Source organism: Rhipicephalus microplus, unplaced genomic scaffold (assembly GCF_043290135.1).
Source record: "Rhipicephalus microplus isolate Deutch F79 unplaced genomic scaffold, USDA_Rmic scaffold_74, whole genome shotgun sequence".
NCBI classification, from domain to species: domain Eukaryota; kingdom Metazoa; phylum Arthropoda; class Arachnida; order Ixodida; family Ixodidae; genus Rhipicephalus; species Rhipicephalus microplus.
Window position 1 is genome coordinate 326010 of NW_027464647.1, and position 8107 is coordinate 334116.

At 43.0% G+C, this 8107-nt stretch overlaps 1 non-coding gene across 1 annotated transcript; it reads left to right on the forward strand.

Moving 5' to 3' along the window:
* Window positions 1–7170: 7170 nt before the first annotated feature.
* On the forward strand, window positions 7171–7243 carry TRNAT-CGU (transfer RNA threonine (anticodon CGU)). The gene has a single exon. It is a non-coding gene; the product is annotated as a tRNA-Thr (tRNA).
* The last annotated feature ends 864 nt before the right edge of the window (window positions 7244–8107 follow it).

The window sequence follows — 8107 nt, forward strand, 5'->3', positions numbered from 1 at the left end:
CAGTACAGCTCTCAGCGACAGTCCCTCTCAGCAGTGTTTGCTCGCCTCGACGACCAGCCACTTTCTGAGCAGTCAATCTTGGAATGTCGGAAAGATCGAGCTTCACGCCAGAAAGCAACGAAGGCGCTGATGAAGTTTCTGCGAGCGACCCGCCTCGTTGAACGATTGTGACACTACTGTGTGCGCGTGTGTGTGTGTGTGTTTGTGCTTCTCTTCCTCCCTTTCCCATTTCTTTTTCTTACTTTTCTGTCTCCCCTTACCCCTTCCCCAGTGCAGGGTAGCAAACCGGATATGTTTTCTGGTTAACCTCCCTGTCTTTCCGCATTAAATTTTCTCTCTCTCTCTCTACAAATAAGTGATGTTTTGTAGGCTTCAATCATTCTGTACTCTGCATTACTGCCTCCTATATATGCACCTACTTTCATTCCGAGCTTCTCGTAGTAATTTAGAAAACGCTATAAAGCCGGGAGAGGTAACCAGAAGAACGATTGAATAGGGCTAAGCAGCTTTAAAAGGACGGGCTATCATCGAAGGCTTGCTTTGTATGCAAACTTGGTGGGCCTCGCTCAGTAATCTACTGCCGGGCCGAAAAAAGGCACTTTGAGCGGCGGCAGCCGTGGAACAAGGGCGCACCGACTGTATTTGAGTGTGCCTTTATGGAACTTTTCAATTTCATCTCGGCAAACCGATGAGCTGCCAGTTTCACTGTCATCAGCATTCTTCTGTATTGCACGCGTTGCAACAAAAAAAATGTAATTAGGCTGCAACCAATTCAGATTTCTTGTCTATACACAATATTGTACTACCGTTGAGTCATAGATGTGCTCACGAGGATAGGAAAGGGGGGGGGGCGGTGGAATTACTTACGGCCCCCCACCGAAAGTTATGTAAATGATGGTGGAATTTCTACTGCATACCGTCACTCAGTGGGACCTTTCACCTACCGAGCTGGTGTTGAGAATAAAGAACTGCTTGCTTGCCCTCTGTAAACCTGAAAGCTGAAGACCGAAGGCCGGCCGTTATGAGACGCACGCCCCGCTTCATTTTCATTTTGGCTTTCAAGGCAGACCTTGTTTTCCTTCAGGATCACTCTACGAATGAACAGTAAAACTTGCCATTGGTCAACATTACCAACGATAAGAGCATACATTACCTAGAGACCAGATTCCTCGTGACATGACGTGCACTGTTATCCAGAGAAATTGCACATTCACTCGTACACAAGAATCACCCTAGCACAATGATCAATCAACATAGCTATATACCTTGTTCTACCACCCTACACATTCACTTGCTTTGACAACATCAAAAATATATCTGCCTTCCAATGCAGATCTAACACTTTTTCTATTATTCTTTCCAAAAACATTAAGCGATGGAACAGCCTAACTGACGACTTGGCAGATAAAACAGATAATTATTTTTTTTCTGTTTTGTGAAATTGTTCTTGCATTAGGTATGTACAACGTGTATTAAAAATGTATTTCGTGATCTATACGTACGCTCTGATAAATGTGACGGTGATTTTTTATCTGTGTTTATGTATTTCGCTAATCATTCCTTTGTACTGATTCTTTTTGTCCTCCCTATACGTAATGCCTATATGACGATGTAGGTAATGTGGAAATAAATAAAGTACCAGTCATTATGCTTTAAAACATATTGTCTGGTTTTATTGCGCGAGTATTGCACAGTCGTCATCAAGCTAAACACGAACGATCTGCAGCGTTTCCTGACACAGTTCAATCGACGCTATAGCCCCGCGTAGCATCGGGCTCTGTTGCCTACATGTTACCTATGGATGCTGACGGATACTATCCAAGCATACGCATTTTTTCTTACTTCCCAGGTGGCCGGGTTTTAAAATAAACAAACAAACAAAAAACAAACAAACAAACAATACAGACAAGCCCCGCAATAGAGTAAAAAAAATGACGTTCTTCTCACGAAGACTTTTCATTTGTTCCTGGCAAGTCAACAGTTGTATGCAATGTTACATGTCCTATGTCATCATTATCGTGAAAGAAGCTAACAAACATGGGTAGCCATAATCTTGCTCATTAAAAATGATTGACTGGGCTGAACAGAGAATTGCAGGTAGGGCATTGAACTACAGACAGTGCTCTCTGTGTCATACTACCACCACACCTGGCTTTGAACTGCTTATTTTCCTTAATTGAACTGCTTATTCTTGCCTTAATGATGTAGTGGCGCAGCAACCAACCCAGCTAGGTGCTTTCACTCTAAAAAAACAAAGAAAAAAGTGAGAAAAATGGTTGCGTGTGCACATTTAACAGCGTTCATCGCTTGTTTACAAACCGTCAGAGAGCTCCATCATCTTCAGAGAGAGAGAGAGAGAGAGAGAGATAAAGATGCAAGGAAATGCAGGGAGGTTAACCAGACGCACATACGGTTTGCTACCCTGCACAGGGGAAGGGATGAAGGGGAGAAAAGAGGTTGCAGAGAGATGAGAAGGTACACACAATCACGAGCACACTCGGGGAGCACACACAGTCTACAGGCGGTCGTTCAGGTTTGTTGACTTTAAGTAAAGTAGCAGTGCTTTACTCGCTTTCTGCGCAACTGAGGCAGATTTCCAAGGTCCTAGTATCTTCTGCACACAAAATGGTCCGGGGTCACGTTGATTCAAAACCATCCGGAGCTGGCATCGCTGTGTGTCGTAGCAAGCGCAGCTGCACAGGACGTGTTCGATGGTCTCTTCAGCTCCGCAGTAGTCGCATGTAGGAGTGTCTGCCATACCAATGCGAAAGGAGTACACCTTTGTAAATGCAACACCCAACCAAAGGCGGCATAACAGTATCGCATCGGAGCGGTAAAGTTGTGATGGTAGCTTTAGCTTGAGCGAAGAATCCAGTTCATAAAATTGACACCTTTGGAAGCTGGTAGACGACCAGAATGTGCGCGTGAGATCTCGAGCCAGCAGGTAAAGTTGTCTTGCTGCATCATTCCTTGATAGAGCAATTGGGACTACACGGGTTCTTTCATGGGCTGAGCGGGCTGCATCATCGGCTAATTGAAGCCCGCTTCATCTTCAGAAAGTGCTATTATTGGCCACAGCTAACGTGGCAGCGGAGTTCATGGTCCACTAATTCTCTTTCAGTAAATGATGTGCCTTCAAGTCAGTTGAGAGTGTTAGGTAACACCTCTGTTTTACCTTTGAAACTGAGGCAGTGCATTAGAGTGAGTCTCGTAGTGTCGTATTCGCGAACGCTATATACCCGAGGCACTGTTCAACATGCATGCCTATACTGACACACATAGGTACTTGTTGAGGGAACGTCTAAACTGACGCGACATATTAAAATTACCTCGAATCAAGGTATAACAGTACTGAAATCTACAGTGAGGGCTGAAGGTTGTTCAGTCATAAGTTGGCATATATAGTGATAGCATTTCATTATACTGCGACAGGCGAACATTCCAATGAAAGTAACAGATAGCAAGTTAAGCCAGAAATCTCTATGCTCATATCATCTGAGTTATCTCAGTAGCAGATGAAACATAGAATACCGTAAAAAGCCTAGCAAGTTTCTCCACTCAAGCAAGCCCGCCCTCCCTTTTTCGGGAGATCTGATATAAGCGCCAAACAAGCGCCAGTGACTGGTCAGGGACCGAGCAAGTGCCCTCCCTCCAAATCTGGTAGAATGATCTTTCATCATTAGGGGTAGGGGGCCTTGTTCATTATTTTACGGTATTCATTTTTTTTCGTTTCGCGTATCTGCAGCTTTTCTAGCACGCTCATGCACAAATGCACCTCTGTTGTTGCTGAGGCAGAGTGACGAGTCCTTTTCTCGTTTATGTGGCGCACTCACGCTTTTTGTCGCTGATGATTCCCACACCGGCGTGTCCCGACATTTCCAACGGACTCGCCCTGTAGCTCTCTTCTAATCGCGGCAGCTGCTAGGGCACCCATCTCCTGTGCTGCGAATATGGCTACGACGCCCTATCCCCTCGCCGCAGTTATGACGTTGCCTAGTAACCGCATCGTCGGAGGAACCACACATCCACCACTCGTAGAAAACTATATGGGTGGCTCCTCTCTAAAGGGATAGCCGTAGATGTGTGGCATAAAATACCGTCTACCTCCCCGCTTGCCTAACGAGAACAGATCGTCGGAGAACAGAAAAGAACAAACACGAACGGTTCGGTGCGTGCGCAGGAGCGTGCGAGAAAGGGTTCCTTGCGAAGTGAAGCGTACCAGTACGGACCCATCTACTCTCGGCAGCTCCTAAAAGCAGGAAGCAGGCACTTCTCGCCGAGAGCGCATTGAGGTGCGTGCAGATGGTACCGGCAATACCTCTTACCGTCATGTCCCTCTCTCCCTCGCCTTTTCTCAGTCGGCCTCCCAAACTAATAGCAAGAGAAGAAAGAGCGCGAACCTTGTGCTGCTTGTTCGCCCATGTATAGCTGCGCAGGGGTTTCTTTTTGTTTGTCTTGACTATCCCATAAGTCAACTCATTTCTTTCTAAGAAAGAAAACAAACAAAGCGTATTATCACGTGCCGCACCGAACTCTTGCATTCCCCAGAAGGCGTGTTAGGTTAATCAAGCGAAGTGCCAAAAGTAAAAGCTTAGAGTATATAGTGCAGTATAGGAGAAAGAAGAATTGATTGAGAAAAAAAGAAACGCTGCACCCTTCGCATTTGATTCAAAGAACGAATTCACAAGGTTTTTATTCATTCATCTAGAACGACTCGAAGGTGCCATTTTTTTATTTTTTTTCTCAGTCGACGTACTGATGCTGCCCCGATCTCCACTCGAAAGCTTTCTGCAACTAACGTGGTTTTGTATGGCATCCAGTATCCAAACCATTACACGCTTTCTGCGCCTCAACTGATTTTACACTGCCTTCGCCGACGTGACACGTTCTGATCATCGATCATCGACGTGACATGTTCTGACGCGTCGCGGCGATTGGACAATCGGCCACTCACCGTGCAAATGCTCCTGGAGCACCACCCTCGTCTTTCGTCAGCTCACAAGACAATCAAACACCCTTTGTACTATTTGAGGTCTACGGGCATTTGTGAACGCCTTTGTCTTTTGTGTAGGGCCACTGCTACATGCGCTGCAGTGCATGTACTGACCATTTTCTTGTCTCTTTTCCTTCTCTCTCTTCTCTCTCTCATCTTTATGCTCCCATTTCTTATTCCCCCAGCGACGGGCAGCAAACGAGGCATGTGCCTGGTTAACCTCCCGGCCTTCTCTCCTGTTCTTCCTTCCTTCCATGATCGGCCTCCCGTTTACTAATGGCAGCCGTCACGAGTGCAACCACAAAAAAAAAATTCTTAAAAGATATTTGGCGTTTGAGCTTCACCCTCGAGAGTACAACGCGACAGTGCAATCAGGCCTCGTTCTCCCCCACCCCTCCCACTGGTTTTCTAGACTCCACTTGTCGATGGAGACTTACACTGCTCAGCAAAGGAAGGAATTGGCGAGTTTTGAACTCACCTATTGTACATGTGTACAAGTAGTACAACTGCGAAGGGCCCACTGTGAGATAACGAATTGTTTTGGGGAAATACCGATGTACTACTATTGTCTGCTAGGCAATACGAGCTCTTACGAAGCTGCATATATTTTTGATGAGGTTGCGGATGATGGTGATTTCTCATTCCTGAGTGCTTTGTAACATGGTGGGATTTTAGACCTACTTGTGCATTTCACGTGGTAAGACTTGTGGGGTGATTCTGCTCTTCTGTCACGCAATATTGCGAGTTTTAACGTGAAATATACGAGGCCTATTGTACTTACAAAAATGGTGACACGCGCGTGAATGTGCTGTCAATAGCACTCCTCACGAGAGAACTAGGGTATCTTTCACGCGGGTGTGGCTTTTTCATTAATCGTTTGATTACGTCGAAATATTAACAGGTACCTCTTTGCTGGTCTCCTCACCGTCACACCCTTATGTGCTTCTTAGAGGGAAAAGAAGAGAAAAGTGAGCCCCGTAATTGTCTGCATCAGGTGCGACACTTCAACAGTAGCGCACAAGGGATGGGGGTAAGGAGGAATTAAAGGATAGGATTAAAAGGTATATATATAGAGAGAGAGGAAGGAGAGAGCGAGGCCCAGGGACAGTGATCGACGGAAGTAAAGAGAAGATAGGAAAGATGAACATGGCCGCAAGAGTCCGAGGACGGAGCACCACTGGCGAGAGCTCTTGTCGGCGTCAGGAGATGGCGTAGGGCTTATCCAGTCGGCCAGAGCTACGCTGTTGTCGGAGATCGCGAGGGCAGGGCACAACCGGTCGGCACGGAATCCAGCGAGCGAGCCCTCACACCCTTTCACCTATATATATATAGGTGAAACACAACCCTCACACCTATATATATATATATATATATATATATATATATATATATATATATATATATATATATATATATATATATATATATATATATATATATATATATATATATATATATATATATATATATATGTATATATATATATATGTATATATATGTATATATATATATATATATATATATATATATATATATATATATATATATATATATATATATATATATATATATATATATATATATATATATATATATATATGTATGTATATATATATGTATATATATATATATGTATATATATATATGTGACCTACGTACACGATGCAGGACTGCCTTGTGCGTGAGCTTCCGGCGATAAAAGCAATGTCTCGGAAGCCATTACTTGGGCTGGCGGGATTGCTGTGAGCATCGAACGCGTAATTCGAAGGTCGTAGGTTCGATTCCTGCTCACAGTTGGTAATTTTTTCATCCACTTTTCTTTCTTCTTATTTACATTCCATTGGTTTTAATAACTTCCCCTGTACATTCCTTGGCATTACTGTCTGTTATATCTCATTAATATTGTGTTAAAACACGGAAAAACGAGCCCTTAGGTATACACTTCTTTCCCTTATTTCATTGAACGAGGGTCTCGTACTGGCAGACTTGGTGTGTTTAGGTTGTATAAGAGGGACAATTAATCAGCTGCCCACTCATAATAAGTTCACGTGCTACGTGGCGCCAAACATGCGCATAAGAGTGTTTCACACTCGTTGTTTGGCTTATAGATGGCGCTGACTGTCACTCCTACTTCTAAATTCACAGATAAACCCAAAAAAGTGGATGGAGGGAGGGCCGCTGTGATAGCTCAGTGGTTAGAGCATCGAACGCGTAATTCGAAGGTCGTAGGTTCGATTCCTGCTCACAGTTGGTAATTTTTTCATCCACTTTTCTTTCTTCTTATTTACATTCCATTGGTTTTAATAACTTCCCCTGTACATTCCTTGGCATTACTGTCTGTTATATCTCATTAATATTGTGTTAAAACACGGAAAAACGAGCCCTTAGGTATACACTTCTTTCCCTTATTTTATATATATATATATATATATATATATATATATATATATATATATATATTCCTTGTATGGAATAAAGCTGTGGTTGTAAGTCGTGGCATGGTCCGTCTCTATCATTGTCCTGTGTTTCGCGCTGTGTCCCATTTCTTATTATTTTTATTGTGTACCCGTCAGCCCGAATAAGCACTCTAGTCTTGACGCGACTGATTGCGCTACAGGGTACCTGTACAGTATTTTTTTTCAATGCAGTTTAAAGCATTGACGTGGGCGCGCCTATAAACTCCTGAGTTCGCAATGATAAAGGGGAGCTATCGGGCACCTCTGCAGCTCTGTATCTTGCTGTTTAACTATGTTTATCAAGCTTTCTTTGTTCTCCATTTCTTTCTTTCTCTCTCTCTGTTTTTACGCCTTTCTTCTGTATTTACTTCCATTTCTCTGTCTCTCATTCATGCTCTCTATTTCCCGCTTGTTTCAACCTTATATATATATATATATATATATATATATATATATATATATATATATATATATATATATATATATATATATATATATATATATATATATGTGTGTGTGTGTGTGTGTGTGTGTGTGTGTGTGTGTCAGTATTTTTATTTTTCTGTGGTTTTGATTCTATCTTTTTTCTTTCAGTCGCATTCTGTTTTTTATATTCTATCTTTCCTTCTTAAGACCTGTATATCATGCTTTGCTGTTT